Raw genomic sequence first — 16,096 nt, 5'->3', positions numbered from 1 at the left:
CCCAAGTATAGAATGATTTATATGGCCCACATGGTATACTTGTAAAATACACACGAGGCCTGATAAATTATACACTATTTATTATCCTACTAAAATGATGCCCTTTGTGTAATTAAAGTAGCCATATGCTGTAGTGCAAATCATTCTCATTCATTAAGATCCCAAAATATGTTTTAAAAAAAAAAAAAAACCCAGCCAGCAACAGTTAGGAAGAATGCAATAAGATCACACAGTTTTGAGGCCATAACTGCATTAAAAATAGCCTCACTCTTCAGGGTGAGATTTTACCAAACATGGCCACCATCCCCCCATCCATTCATTTTTTTTTTTTTTTTTTAACAAATAGGCACTGAGCACCTGTGCTGCCAGACAGTGTCCGGGTGCCTGGGACACTACCTAGTCTCTGTCCTCAAGGGGCGCACAGGCTAGTGTGAAAGACAGACCTGTAAACAAGTGACACAAGCAGGAAACTGGCCACGTGAGCCACGTTAGAGGCTCATCTAACCCAGCCTTGTTGGGCCAGGAAGGTTTCCCAGAGGACGTGCTATCTGGGTTACATCCTAAAGGATAATTAGGTCTGGGAAGTGTTCCAAGCTATTCCCTTTTCCATTACCTTGTTTATTTTCTTCTTAGTGATTAACAGATCACAAATCTGGGATGATCATTTTTATTTGTTTCCATGAATACTTTCTGTCCCTCCCCGTTCCCCTTACCACCTGAAGGTAAGCTCCAGGAGGGTACACGACTTTCCTCTCTTGTCCAGCACCTTTCATAGTGACTGGCAAATAAGAGGGGGCTCGCAAAGAGCTCCTGAGTGAATAAATGAACACTGACTAAAGAGTGGCATGTGCAAAGGTCCAGAGCTGAGAGTACATAGGAGGTGCTCTGAAAAGGATAGAAGCCATCATGCCACATTGCCCAGCACTTCACGCCAAGCCCCCTCACCTCTCTACCCTCCCCCCCACACACCCCTCCACACACTTGCCCCTTTCCCACAGGAACTGGCATTTTCCCACTGGCTAGAGTGAAGAAGCACATTTGCATCCTGGAACAACGGCAGCTATGTTTCTCCATGACCTTGGGGTTAATGGCCCTTGGCTCCCGGGTACCATCTGCAGTGAACTATGGAAAGAGCAAACTCAGCTGTGACCACCTGGCAGCTTCACTGGCACCGAGAGCCACCACAGAGACACCCCACCACCACCACCACCACATCCTCACTGTCGAGAAGCCGTGTCCAAGGTGGGAACCACACTGAGGCCAGAGTCAGAAAAATCTGGGTTCAAATCCAACCTGTCCCATCTTGGGTGAGTGCTCGTGGCCGGGGGAGAGAAACCAAAAGTGGCCTCCGCATCATCTAATAATGGCAATCACATTTACTGAGTGTTTACTGCATGCCTGGCACTTTGAATTTAATCCCTAAAGTTTCTCTCAGACTGGATTATTCCCAGGTTCCTGTCATGAGGGAGGAGAGGAAAAAGAAAGAATTTCTTGCCAGTTTATCTTGAACCTAACTTACATATATATATGAAGATCTTGAAACATATATGAAATCCATAAAATGGATTTCGGCAGATTGTATTTCCCCAAAACAGCCATGACAGTACTACCCATTCTGCATGTCCTTCCACACAATTTCTCCATCAAGAGGTAGAGTGTATCTCCTCCCCTTGAGTTTGCATGGGCTACTGGTTTCAACCAGGTTGGATAGTTTCGGAGCCCGTGTTTTATGGGACCCTTATATATGGGACAATGTGTGAGCCTTTTTGACAAAGCAGAGGGCCTCTATTGGGAAGGAGGAGAAAATAAAGCTGGAACGGCAGCTTGGGGCCAGATTAGGAGGGCTTGAATTAAATCCTTAGATCATATACACCCAAGTACCACCTGTACTACTATTTACACAGTGATTTTCCTTAAATTTAAAGCTATTCCTTTTTTTAAAAAAGAAAAAAGAAAGAATAATGTAATAATCACAAGTTTTATGTCCTATTTATATTTATCTAACATACATAAAATAAGCATATACCTCCTTTTAAAAAAAATGTTCACGAATCCCATGACAGAATGCTTCTGTACCACCAAGGCGTCTGTCTCCCATTTCAGCATCAGGGTGCCCGGCCATGGAGAGCCACCATATACACTCTGAGCAAAGAGGACAGCAGAGGGACCTTTTAGGAAAACTGACCTGCCCTTGGTAAATATCATTGGCAAACACATTCCAAAGACTTGTCAGTGAGAGGCTTTTTGGGAGCCACGGGTAAATCAGCCCTGGTCCTCATCCCTGGGCCCATGTGGTCTGGGAGCATGGAGTTGTGTGTTGCTGTGACAGGCACAGGAAAAACGTGGAGCACCTTCTTGGAGTGGAAGTTTAGCTTACTGGTGAATAACTTAAAATTAAGTAGAGTTACATGATGGATGTATGAAGTTTATGGCAAAAAAATTCATAGGAATGTTAAATAAAAAACAGGCAAATACTGAGGAGTCTCACCCTGGGTGTGAGCAACCTGGGCCCCATCCGGAGCAGAGGGGCTCATGGTCCCTTCCGTTAGCCCATGGTTCTGGATCCTGGCTCCACATCATCATCTGAGGATGACCTAGACCTTTACCATATAAATCCAAATGTCTGAGGATGGGGCCCAGGGATTGCTATTTTTAAAGGCTCCTTAGATGATTCTGATGGGCAGTCAGGATTGAGAACTGTTATTTAAGGGGTTCTTTGGTGAGAAAGTGCAAGGATCCCTGACAGAGAGCATCAAGGGGCCGGTTAGGAGGCTGTGCCATAGTCTAAGGAAGGTGCACGCATTTTCATCACATATGGTAGGACCTTTGCACAATTACTCCTGGCACCCCTAGGACAGAGGCGTGCACAAGCAGTAGCAAGTGCACATGAACTGGCAAGCGTGTACGTACATCCAGCGCACGAGCCAGGCCCCTTTGTCAGGCAAAGTCACTGTAATGCCTCCGTGGGACAAAGCCTGAGACCAAGAACTGGTGGGTCACCTACAGTCACTCACAGACACACCCGTCAGGTTAGGCTGAACAATCCGTGGACTCAGACACCTCACACTTCCCCGAGGGATCTGTGAGGCCCTTGTTCCTGCTCCCCGTGGTCCTGCTTCCCCGGAGCCTGAAGGCCGGGGCCCCTTCTCCCTTCTGACTTCCAGCTGGGAGCAGGCCCTCTGTCCTAGATCGGAGGGGCACTTGGCAAGGAACAAAAAGAAATTGCAGCCCGGCTCCAGGGCAATACTTTCCTAGCTTCACAGCTCGTTCTTCTTGCTCCCTGGGTCCCCAAACAAGAGGCCACTCAGAAATCAGAGCTCCACAACAAGGCGGCTTTGTCCCCTGGGCCTGGGCTTCCCTGGGGCTTGGGTGAGAGAGAGAGATGAGCGGACTCTCTGGCCACAGGGTCTGGAGAGGAGCTGGCACCTGGGGAAGAGCCACTTCCCCAGCAGCTGGCCGAGCTGGAGGCTTCCGGCTGATGCGGGGAAGCGCCCTGCCCTGCTGCCCTCTGTCCCTGAGAGTGTCTTCTCCCAAGCCCTTGCTTCACAGAGCCCTCTTTTCGTGTGGCCCTGACCCTCACCCACCCTTCTCTGCACGGCACCTCCAGCAAGTTGGAGGCCAGTCCTGGAGAAGCACAGAAGGGGTTCAGGGGTAGGAGCCACACCCCCAGCTTGAGGTTCCAGCTCCACTTCCTCAGAGATCACTGTCCAGAAGGGGAGACCCCAGCGGGCCCAGACCCCCAGACCAACAGCTGGCATGCAGTGTAGCCAAGTACTCCTCGCCCTCGGACCCAGCTCCTAGAAACAGTAGCCGCACGTAGTAGGGAACTTCCGTGAGGTTCAGTAATTATGAGAAGGCCTCACCCTGCTCTCCTGTCTGTGTTTCCCACTGAACATCAGTGAAGATCCAGGCTCTTCCCTTGACCTTAAGCCTGGCCACAGATGTCCTCCCTGCCATGTGCTCATCATCCTCAGTTTAGTGGACATTTTTTTTGGTTGCTCAGCATCTCTTATTTTTTCTGGAACCAATCCCCCACTACCACATAGCAGTTAGGGTGTTTCGGGTTACAGGTTGCAAAACAAAAACAAAACCAGAAATCCAGTATGAATTCAATATGAACAGCTGTGGCCCAAGCGCCCGAGGAAGGGCAGGCTTCAGGGGTGGACTGGTCCAGAGACTTCAGCTCTGCTTCTCTACCACATCCTCAGACATGTCCTCCTCTGTGGTTGGCTGACTCCCCTCATACTTGCAGAATGTCTTTGGCATCCTCATACTTCACAAACGTGCATGCAATACCCAAAAGAGAGAGGGTTTCTTCAGGTGGCCCGGCACTCTGCCAAAAGCAAGGATACTCTTCTTCCAGCAATCTCCAGCAAACTGACTTCAGGAGCTATAGGGACCTAACATCTAATGGGACCATATATTTCTAGGTAGTGATTGAGATGTAGACCCCTGCCCTGAAATGAGCTAATTGTAGAACTTCACCTCAATGGCCACAGTGGTTAGTCTGTGGATAGGCATCGAATCCAACCCAGGTTGATCATAATCCTCCCATAGAGATTTTCTAGCTGAAGGTTAGGTTAAGAGCCACCTCTCTGTCTGGCTGTCATACTGTATGGATCTTAATCTGGGCCTGCCAGCTATCAGTCACTGCTTCATGGAGAAACCATTTGGGGGAATGATGCCAATAATTAGACTAGTCAAGAGGCAGAAAGACAGAGTCCTAAGGAGGTGTCCATTCTAGACAATAACCCCAACTGAAGACTTTTTCTTACATCTACATACCCATTGGATGTTTATTCTGGCAACCAGATGGAGTCTGGTATCAGCCCCTCATCTGTATGCAGATATTTCTCTCTGAGCAATGAAAGGAAGGTTTCTGAGTCAACTGTTCTGGGACAAACAACCTACCAGTCTCCAAAGACAGTCAACCTGGTCATATCCTTGCAAAGTATGGACTTGGGGGGCCGTTTACTACCCAGAGTAAACAGACCTGAATCTGTGAAATACCAGCAAGCATGGAAGATGGCACATCTCTGCAACACGGGAGAATTGGGCAGCACCCACACTGCCCAGCACGCACCTGGGCAGGATTTATCCCATAACCTGGATTGTAAACACGAGAGAGGATGGGGTACCCAGCAGCTGAGGGTCACAAAGGAGGCAGTGTTCACAGTGGCCCCATGTTTTCTCCTGCTTTGTTTTTATTCATTTCATCAACAAACATTTTAGGATATAAGAATACCTTAAAATAATATTTTACCTTTACTTTTGTACTTCTCTGTGCCGTCCTTTCTCCCTCTCTCTTATTTTCCGTTCTCCCCTGGCTCCATGGTTAATCTATGGCTCTTTTATAGTGATGTCTTTGCCTCTTTCAATTCCTTCTTCTCTCCCTGACAGATTTCCCCACATTCTTTATGTTGTGGTTTCCCAATTTGCTTTACAAAATAGCTCTGGCCAAGAGCCCTAAAATTTACTCCTGGACATGGAAGAGAATGAAACAGGAAAGACAAAGAAACATGGTATTTTTCTTGGAAGCAAGCTTCTTGTGAGCTGGAAAATTCTATAATCAGACCTATGGACAGAAGGTTAAGTGATAAGATTTCTGAAGTGGTAAGATCAGCCTCTGAAGTCCCAAGCTCACCAACCAGGAAAACAGTAGGGTCTTTCAGAGAAAGGATTACCAGGAACCAGCCCTTGGCTTAGGGGACTACAGAAGATGGCAAGGTGTTGGAGGTAGATATTAACTGCACTGAACTGTGAACCAGAAGCTGAACTACGCTAATTTGCTAAAGCTTGACTCAACCTGAGCTAGTGCATGTGTGTTTTGTTTTGTTTTGTTTTGTTTTTAAATAACAGACTCAAAGGTGTTTTTTGTTTGTGCCTCTTGTAAGGAAGACCTTCATAAACCAGTTTGAAGTAGGAAGGAGTCTATATGTCTTCTAAAATTCTACTAAACTACTCCAAGTTCAATAAATGATGTCCTAATTGTCAAGTCCAAGAGTGTCTTTGTAGCCTTCATCCTGCTTCTCTGCCTCCCAGCCTTTCCTCCTGCCTGCCTTTCCTTCTCCCTTCCTTTCTCTCCCTTTCTCCCTCTCTCCTTTCATTTTGTTTTTTACCTTTAAAAGCATTCCTTTCTGCATCCCCACCTTCCTGAAACGTTCTCCGCCCTTGGCTTCTAAAAGAGTGATCTCTTCTGTCTCGAGGTTTTCTGTCTCTGTTTTTCATCTAGATCACCTTGCTGTCTACTCCCCGCCACCCTTTATTGCCCAGATACTGCTGTCTTTGTGCTTCTTCCCTTCCTACGCTGTCCTTCTATCCACCTCCTTGGCTTTGGTTACCACCTACGGAAGCAGTTCCTCAAATAGTACCTCCAACCCAGCCTTTCTCCCAAAGTCGAGAGCCACATTTCTGACTGCCCAAATGACATACTTACCGGCATTTTCAAGCTTAAGTTGTTCCAAACACAATATATCATCTTTCTCCAGCAAATCCTCTCCTGCTCCGGTCTTCTGAAGTGTCCTTTATCCACACTACACGTGCGCAGGCAACAAACCCTACCATTCCTGAACTCACATGTATGCCCTTTTTTTCCAATGTCAATACCACTGCCTTTATTCAGACCCAAGCCTTTGCTCTTCTCTGTTAATTACAGCAAGAGCCTCCTAACTGCTTTCCTTTCTTTGAGTCTTGTCTCCACCCAGACTGTCCTTTACACACAGGACAGTGCTGTCTTGCTAAGACACAAGCCTGTTTATGTCGCTGTTAGAGCCCTTCAGCGATTCTCCTCCTGTGCAGAATAAAGCTCAGCCTCTTTAAATAAAAAAATTTTTAAGTTTATTTATTTCGAGAGAGACAGAGACAGCATGAGTGGGGGAGGAGTAGAAAGAGACGGAGAGAGAAAATCCCAAGGAGGTCCCACACTGTCAGTGTAGAGCCCTACATAGGGCTCGAACTCACAAAACCATGAGATCACGACCTGAGCTAAAAGCTTAACCATCTGAGCCACCCAGGCCTCCCTGGCTCAGGCTCTTTAGAATTGAGTCCCTGTGTCCTACTCCGGCACTCGCAACCTCCTCTGTGCACCTGTCCTTACACTTTTTAAATGTTTATTTATTTATTTTGAAAGAGAGAGTGGGGAAGGGGCAGAGAGAGAGGGAGACAGAAAATCCCAAGCAGGCTCTGTGCAGCGTGGGGCTCGATCCCACGAACCATGAGGTCATGACCTGAGTCAAAATCAGGAGTTGGAGGATTAACTAAGCCACCTAGGCACCCCCTTCCACAGTTTCTTGACCACACCTTCTCTTACCTATTCAGGCCCCTCTCCATGGTCTTCCCTCTTCCTGATATTTCTCCATGCTCCAACCATCACTCACTCTTAGGCCTCATTCACATACTTGCTGGAATCTACCTCCCTAGCACATGGAAATTTAATATTTGTTGAGTGAATGAATAAATGCTTGAAAAATTCTTATTCTTCCTTTAAGATTTGGCTCTATCATCACTGCCCTTAGACTTCCTGTCTCACCCAGGTAAGAGTCAGTGTCTCCCTTTCTTCCATAATAGCATCTATATCTCTTCTTGTAGATTGTTCCAAAGTCATTTTAATGTATTTGATTGGCAACTCTTTCTCCACCATAAACTGTGAGTTCCTTGAAGGTAGGGACAGTGACTTGGTTTTCTGTGCAACCCCAGAGAAAAGAATAGATCCTAGGGACGCCTGGGTGGCTCAGTCGGTTAAGTGTCCGACTTCAGCTCAGGTCATGATCTCACGGTTTGTGAGTTTGAGCCCCAAGTAGGACTCTGTGCTGACATCTTGGAGCCTAGAGTCAGCTTCGGATTCTGTGTCTCCCTCTCTCTCTGCCCCTCTCCCACTCATGCTCTGTTTCTCTCTCCCTCAAAAATAAATAAAAACATTGGGAAAAAAAGAATAGATCCTAAACAAATACTTCTTGACATAAGATGAGATGAACCAAACCGGTACGTCTACAATGGAACATTCCCCAAAAGGTTTTGTTGAGCTCAAATGCATGGTTTTAGAGTCAAAGTATATATGAAGTGGAAGGAAGGAGAGCATCTGACCTCAGTGGGCTGTTCCCTTGCAGAGAGCAAAGAACAAAAGGGCTTCCACTTTGTTGTCCCTGATAATGTGTCAGCAGCAATCAGGATTTAACAACAGTAGTTGGAGTGGGGTCCTCTTGTGTTCTGTGTGCAAAATATACAAACACAACAGCAGAAACCAGTGCAGTTCTTCTGTTTCCTATGTGACTGTGCCAGCAAGAAGCCCATTGATGCTAATTGCATGGGGGAGTAGAGGGCCTTCCTGCTACCCAGGAAAAAGTGAAATAGTGCCATAAGAAAAGTCTGAACTACAAGCTTATGTCAGCATTTATACTCTTTCTAGGACCAGGGACGGGCACATGAAGAGACAGCAGAAGCAGTTCTGGGCCAACCAAAAAGATCTCAACTCACAGTAAGCCTTTTACCAGGAAAAGCCTGCCCTTTGCTGATGCTCAAAATATATGTGACTTGAAAATGTTTGTTCAATCATGTTAAGGGGCCTGAGTTCCCACCGGTCAATCTGGTGTTGAGATACCCAATCTCTACTCAGAAAAGTTATATAAAGAAGGAGGAAGAAGAAGAGGTGGAGGTGGAGGTGGAAGAGGGGGAGGAGGGGGAAACAACACATGCTAGCTGTCTTGTTTGTTTGCTTTTTAAATTTTTTTTAATGTTTTATTTATTTTTGAGAGACAGAGACAGAGACAGCATGAGCAGGGGAGGGTCAGAGAGAGAAGGAGACATAGAATCTGAAGACAGGCTCCAGGCTCTGAGCTGGCTGTCAGCGCAGAGCCCGACACAGGGATCGAACCCACGAACCGTGGGATCATGACCTGACCCGAAGTTGGATGCTTAACCAACTGAACCACCCAGGTGCCCCTTGTTTGTTTGCTTCTTAACCTCCCAGAGGGTGCACGTTGGCTCTGCTCAGAACAATTCTGCTGCCAAACCCATCAGCCTTTACTTGCCATGTCTCAGCAAGGAACACTAGTGCCAAATAGATGAGCTGTGTCCTAGAACCAGTGACATCCCAGGAGGGAGCGGTAGCATCAGGAGATGAGAGGCGGAGCTTGGAATAAAACCTATTAGGGAGCCTGATGGCCTCCAGAAAATGGCAGCTCTGAAAGTATTAACTTCTCAGTGTGGCACATGAGACATCCTCGGGTGTTTTCTAGAACATTTTGGAGTATGCACTGGAGATATTTCATCCAGCAATGAGAATCCTTTGGAGTTGGAGCACTCCAAAGCTCTAAGCAGATGTTCCTTTGCTCTTCTCATTTATTACATACACTTACTTTGGACCACTCTCCATGGAATGGGCAATATTAGTTATCCATCAGGATGATTATTAGCTTGTTTGCCTCTATAAAGCTCAGCCGTAATGTTTTTACTTCTTTCCTTGGAGTCTGCCCATACAACGAACAGCTGGGCGTGTGAGGGCTGAGAGTTCATGCTGGGCAGGCNTGCTCACGTCAGGATTTCTCCCAGTAGAATACTCTGGTTTCTCTTCAGATCGTATAGATCTTTCGCCTTTTACTAAAGATTTCTGTGGAGGATTTCTCCCAGTAGGTCAACTCCACTCATGAAATAAACCTCCATCAGTCCACATTTCAGCAAAAAAAAACGATCTCAAATAACCATCTTAACATAGCTCATTAACAAGGTATAAGCCAACAAGTTCCAGAGCCGATGTCAGGGATCATTCAGGAAGGCACAGTTCAGAACATAATCAGTAAGTCCTCTTTGCCTCCATGTAGAATCTTAGGATAGTTCAGTGCTTATAATCAGAGACTCAGTAAGTACCATCTATGGCTTATGTGTCACTGTTTTGTGTTTTATTTGATAACTTGTCTGTGTAGTCACGTGGGAGCTGCAAGCTAGTTTGAGCAAATAGATAATCTCAAATATAAAAATATTCAATCCAGGCGCGCCTGGGTGGCTTAGTCGGTTAAGCGTCCGCCTTTCGCTTAGGTCATGATCTTGCGGTTCGTGGGTTCGAGCCCCGCGTCGGGCTCTGTGCTGACTGCCAGCTCAGAGCCTGGAGCCTGTTTCAGTCTGTGACTCCCTCTCTCTGACCCTCCCCCCTGCTCACGCTGTCTCTTTCTCTCTCTCTCCTAGAAATAAATAAAACATTTCAAAAAAAAAAAATTCAATCCATCCTACTCACTCCCTGTTGCCCCCCACCTGGCTGCGCATCCCCTTGTATCCTACTAGGCACTGACCCCTCCTCCTTATACAGGTTGCCATTAGTAATGTCCAGTTGGTACACTAGTACCCACCTCCAGGAGGTGGTCAATTGGACCACAGTAGGCAGCCCAGGCCAAACTGGTCCCATTAGAGCCCTTTCTGGGTTTCTCTTCTTCTTTTTTAAACAGCTTCATTGAAGTATAATTGATAAACAAAGAAGTGTACACATTTAGTGTATACAAGCTGATGCACTTGGACATGCGCATATAGCCATGAAACCATAACCACAATTAAGGTAATAAATATACCCATGACCTCCGAAAGCTTCCTCATGTTCTTTTAGGTTTTTGTTTTTGTTTGTCTTGTGACAGGAGCACTTATCATGAGATCTCTCCTCTTAAGAAGTGTTCTAAGTGCACCATACATTGTTGTTAACTACAGGCACCGTGCTGTAAAGCAGACCTCTAGAACCCATTCTGTTACATAACCGGATCTTTATGCCGATGAACAACTCTCCGTTTGCCACCCCATGGCCCTTGGCAACCACCATTCTAATCTCTGCTTCTATGAGCCTGACTAGTTTAGAGACCTCATATGAGTGGGAACATGCGGTATTCGTCCTTACAAAACATGAGCAGCACATTTCACTTAGTGTGATGTCCTCCGGGGCCATCCGTGTTGTTGCGTAGGACAGGGCTTCCTTCTCTTTCAAGACTGATACTATTCCATGTGTGCACAGACCACATTTTCTTTTTCCATTGGTCCTTCAATGAACATTTTGGTTGTTTTTACGTCTTGGCTATTGTTAATAATTGATAAGAGGTTAATATCCAAAATATATAAAGAACTCCTACCATTCAAAACAAAACACCAAATAACCCCATTTAAGAATAGATCTTGAACTGACATTTTTCCAGGGAAGACCTAACACATGACCAACAGATATATATGAAAAGGTGCTCGGCATCACTAACCATCAGCGAAATGCAAATCAAAACCACAACGAGATATCACCTCACATCCATGAGAATGATTATTGTAAAAAACAGATGATAAATGTTGACGAGGATGTAGAGAAACTGAAGCTTTTGTGGACTGTTGGTAGGAAGGCAAAATGGTGCAGCTAACTTGAAAAACAGTATGGTGGTTCTTAAAAAAAAAAAAAAACTTAAAAATAGAACTACCATATGATCTAGTAATCTCACCTCTGAGTTTATATCCAAGAGAATTGAAATCAATATCTCAAGGAGATAATCTGCATTCCCATGTTCATTGCGGCATTATTTACAATAGCCTTTCTCGGATTTCTATAACAGAAACTGAGGCAGCAAAGGCAATCTTTCTCCTAGTGCAAAGAAAAGAAAATGTGAACAGAGTTTGAAAATACAAATGATCCTATCAGAAGATACAGAGAAGAAAGACTGTTGTCTTCACCAAAGAAAACCTGGTTTTTATTTCTTGAGACGAGACTGGAACTCATGAAGTATTCTAGTGGCTGATGGCACATTTGTGCCAAATATATGAGATCTTTGAGCCCACACTTATATTAACAGTGACCCCAAGCTCATCTAAGCACCCAGCGCTGTATTAAATGTTTATTAAGGGAACATCAGCACACACGGCCCTCTGACTTGATGCGGCAATCTGCCAACCACTTTGTTCCAATGAATCTGTTTCTTGACTAAGGCAGATCTAGCTATATCAGTGATCAATATGATGATTACGGTCAGTAAAGCTGACCGACATTGTTTAATAGGTCATGACTCTTAGTTTGGCTGACCTCCACTCTTTTTAAGTGGGAAGACAAGACCCCGTACAGGGGAGGCTGAGGAAAGCCTGAGGACTCTGGGTTGTTTTTTTTTCCCCCCACAGGAATGGGCATGCCCATTCATGACAGTGTAGAGGATATCAGAGGAATGAGTTGTGATGAAGCATACTAGGGACACACTACATTTCCGAGCACCTTCAAAGTTGCTATTTGTGGTAGATGGATGGTAAAAATGACTCCGGTCATGCCCTGTCTTGAGTTTATGCCTTCGCACCGTGACTTTGTGATTCCTCCCATGAAGAAGTGGAGTCTATTTGCCAATGCACGAATCTTATTTTGGGCCAAAGAATGTGGCCGCAGTGATAGTATGTCAGCTCTGAGCCTGAACATCAAGGGGTCTTTGCACTTTCACTTGCACTCTTGGAACTTTGACATTGCACGTAAACAAATCCAGGCTAGTCTGCTGGAGGATGCAAGACCATGTGAAGGAAGGTCCATTTGCCCTAGCCAAGACCATCCCAGATCAGCGTATAGCCGGCCTACTCCAGCACATTAGAGAGAGACCAGCCAGGGCCACCAGAGCTAGCAACCTGGCCTACAGATGACTTCTAGCATGTTAGTGAACCCCACCGAGAACAGAAGAACCACCCAATTGATAAGTACCCTCATGAACCAGAATAAATGCTTAACTGGCTTAAGTGACTGAATTTTAGGGTGGTTTGTTATACAACAATAGATAGCTGAGACACTTTTTAAAAATGCCAGTCAGATAATGGACTCCGCAAAAACAGCGGATACACCTTCCTTAAATCACAGTGTAGCACACCGTCAGGGGAGAAGTGCCTCAACTTCTGCAGCACATTGATTCCATTAGATGCCGCAGTTGCTCTTGTAGGAAAAGCAAAACTGAGTCTTTGTTGCCTTCTGATCTATACATTTGCCTCTCTGGATCTACATGTTTCTTTGGGAACAGGATGTCAGTTCTGCGGTGTTTCACGCTGACCCTCAAAGTTCTAACGTGCTAGAAGGATTAGCAAGTCTCTGCCTGGCACCCCATCACATGACTTCTTCCAGGTCGCCCTTTGGGAGCTGTCTCATTTTATGGGTCCTCACTGTGTTCCCCTGCTACCCTTTCCTCTGTCACGGTATTTATTCCGCTCTGGTCCATTCCCCATTCAGATTTTCCCACTCACTGGAGGCTTCAGGAGGATGGCGAGCACGTCTTCCTGACCCATCATTAAATCTTCAGTCTGGAGCACTGTGCTTGGCACATAGTAGGCACTCAGCACGTATCTGTGGAGTGAATGAGTGAGCAAACAGCTGCAGGCCACTTCTGCTTTGCCCCTTCCCCTCGTTTGCCTTTCATCCTGTTCTCTCTCTAATTCCTGCTGTCCCTTCAAACCTTGAATCCTGCTTCCCATCTAGGTCCTTAGATGTAGGGATCTAAGTAATACTCTTGGCTTGGAAGACAAAGAAATAACACTTTGTATTACAGAATAATTTCTGTCAAAATTGGCTGACATAAGAGAACAAAAGTTTTGCTAGTTAAAAGAGTAAGCTCCTGGGGCTCCTGGGTGGCTCAGTTGGTAAAGCGTCTGACTTACACTCAGGTCATCATCTCACGGTTTGTGAGTTCAAGCCCTGTGTTGGGCTCTATGCTGACGGCTGGGAGCCTGGAGCCTGCTTCGGATTCTGTGTCTTCATCTCTCTCTGCCCCTCCCCTGCTCGTTCGCTCTCTCTCTCTCTCTCTCTCAAAAATAGATAAACATTAAAAGAAACTTAAAAGCGTAAGCTCCGATTGCTGGATAAATGAGGTGACACAAACGTCTCTGTACAGTGGCTAGCACATGGTGCAGTTTTCAGTTCACGCTATTCCAGCAGCAGCAAGCTGGAGGCAAGCAACTGAGCACCAGCCTACCCAGTACTCGGCGCTCAGTGCTGTGGGACAGACACAAGACATAATGCAAACAGGCAAAGGCATGTTCAGCCGGGACCCAAGGGCGAGAGCTCTGTCACATTCACCATCCGTTCCCAGTGACAGGAGAAACTTTCACGGGAACCAATTTCTGCCCCACAGTCTGTTGACTTCTCAAATCCTCTCAACTGCATTATAGATTAGATACCTTCTCATAACATTCTCTGATTGTATAAGCCCTCATCTCCGTGTAATAGGAATGAAATTTCTAGCTGCCTCAGGTACCTGAAAGGGCAAAATTCAAATTCCCTGACTTAATAAGAAACGGACTTTATTTTATGCAAAAACACAGAAGCCGGGCCCGGCACAGTCATAGTGTGGTATCCCTGAGGTGTGTTTATTCCATTTTATTTGCTTATCTGCGGTTCAGTTTTCATGGGTTTTATTTACTTTTTTGCAAGGTCCAAAATCTTTCTGAGATACACCTTAATGAAGAGTAGTGAACCACTTAAAAGGTTTATAAGATGCTCCAGTAATGGGAATTAGAAGTCATTATCTTCGGTGAAGGCAGCAAATGGTTGTCTGAATTGAGTTGATTTTGGTGATACGTATTATAATGGAACAAATTACTAATGAAGTGCTAAATTACTGGAAACATCCCTGTTACTTATTAAACACTTTGGTTAATTAGGCCAGGAAAAATAAAGAGTTGAGGTGCATTTTAATACCTCTTTTGAGGCCAGGTCAGAAGTGAACAGATGTGAAAACCGGAAGCCCAGCCCAAGGGCGCCCTCCCAGACACAGGCTCCCGGCAACCCACGGGAGAGGCTCCCGGGAGGTGATGCCAACCTTCCAAGTTCTAAGCAAACCTTGCACTGTGAGCAGACACCCTTCTCTGTCGAAAAACGGGGGGCCCTGGCCCATCATGCAAAGTCAGTACCGGTTGGTCTTTAGTGAACACTGTAAAATGCCTCTGGAAGTGAAGGAACAGGGGCCTGGGGAGGCAAATGTGGAAATACAGTACAGGAGCATGTTTAATACTGTCTGTTGTGAGCCTGTGTTTTCGAGTATGACCCAGAGGAGAAGCGTGGAAGCTCCAGAACCCACTCTTCTCCACTCCCCGCGCCCCCATCGTGTTCTCTCTTTTGTAACCTGATTCTGGAAACTGACTTCCCATCTTGTTACCTGTGCCCACGTCCTTCTCTTGATAACCAGCCTGTGCTTCTGGTTTCTGAGACCAGGACCCTGACTCTGTCTGGCTGCTAGGATCCTCAGGGCTTGACTTTCTACCTCTCAAATCCCAGCAGCTTGTGATGGATAAGTTTATGGGCCAGGGATGCTCAGATCATCTGGTTAAACATTCCTTCTGGGTGTGTCTGTGAGGGTGTTTCTGGAAGAGATTAGCATTTGAATTGGTGAATTGAGCCAAGCAGATGGCCCTCCCCACTGTGGGTGGGCATCGTCGGATCCATTGAGGGCCTGCAAAGAACAAAAAGGCAGAGGCAGGTTGAATTCGCTCTCTGCCTGACTGCCTGATCTGGACCACGGTCTTCTGCCCTCTGCACTCCTGCTTCCCAGGCCGTTAGACTCAGCCTGGAATCCGTAGCGCTCGGCTCTGCGGCTCTCAAGCTTTCAAACTACAGCACCCGCTTTCCCGGAACTCCAGCCTGCAGACGGCAGATAGTGGGACTTCTCAGCTTCCACAACCGAGTGAGCCAATACCTTATAATGAATCTCTTTCTAGATGCAGAGGTAGAGATAAAGGCACAGATATAGACATACTGTTGGTCCCGTTGCTCTGGAGAACCCTGCTGATATAGAGCCCGTGTGCCTTCTGATGACTTTACCTGATGCCACCTCCCTGAATGCCTCTCTCTCGGCTTCCTGAGGGTTGTGTGCTCCCGGGTTCTCTGCCGTGGCTCTGAGCTGCCCGCTGAGACTCTCTCCTCTCCTCCTGTGCATATCCCCGGTGTTGGCAACCAGAAATTCCCCCGGGGGCCAGGCTCTGTCTGCTGCATCGTATCCACTTCGGTATCAGTGGATGGGTTTGTCTACTGCCCTCTATCCACCCACAGTACCCCGTGACAGTTGGATTTCAGGTCCCATCCACTGGGCGGTAAACAGGACACAAATGCAGAGTCAGACAGTCGTGATGCCAGCCCAGAAAC

At 46.3% G+C, this 16,096-nt stretch overlaps 1 pseudogene; it reads left to right on the top strand.

The window, feature by feature from the left end:
• The first annotated feature begins 9,550 nt into the window (after window positions 1-9,550).
• LOC144245155 (U5 spliceosomal RNA) lies at window positions 9,551-9,642 on the top strand (annotated as a pseudogene).
• The last annotated feature ends 6,454 nt before the right edge of the window (window positions 9,643-16,096 follow it).

The sequence above is a fragment of the Crocuta crocuta genome, unplaced genomic scaffold (genome assembly GCF_008692635.1).
Source record: "Crocuta crocuta isolate KB4526 unplaced genomic scaffold, BGI_CrCroc_1.0 scaffold374, whole genome shotgun sequence".
Lineage (NCBI taxonomy): Eukaryota > Metazoa > Chordata > Mammalia > Carnivora > Hyaenidae > Crocuta > Crocuta crocuta.
Note: the sequence above shows the minus strand (reverse complement) of the source record. Positions and strands in the feature narration are given on the sequence as shown.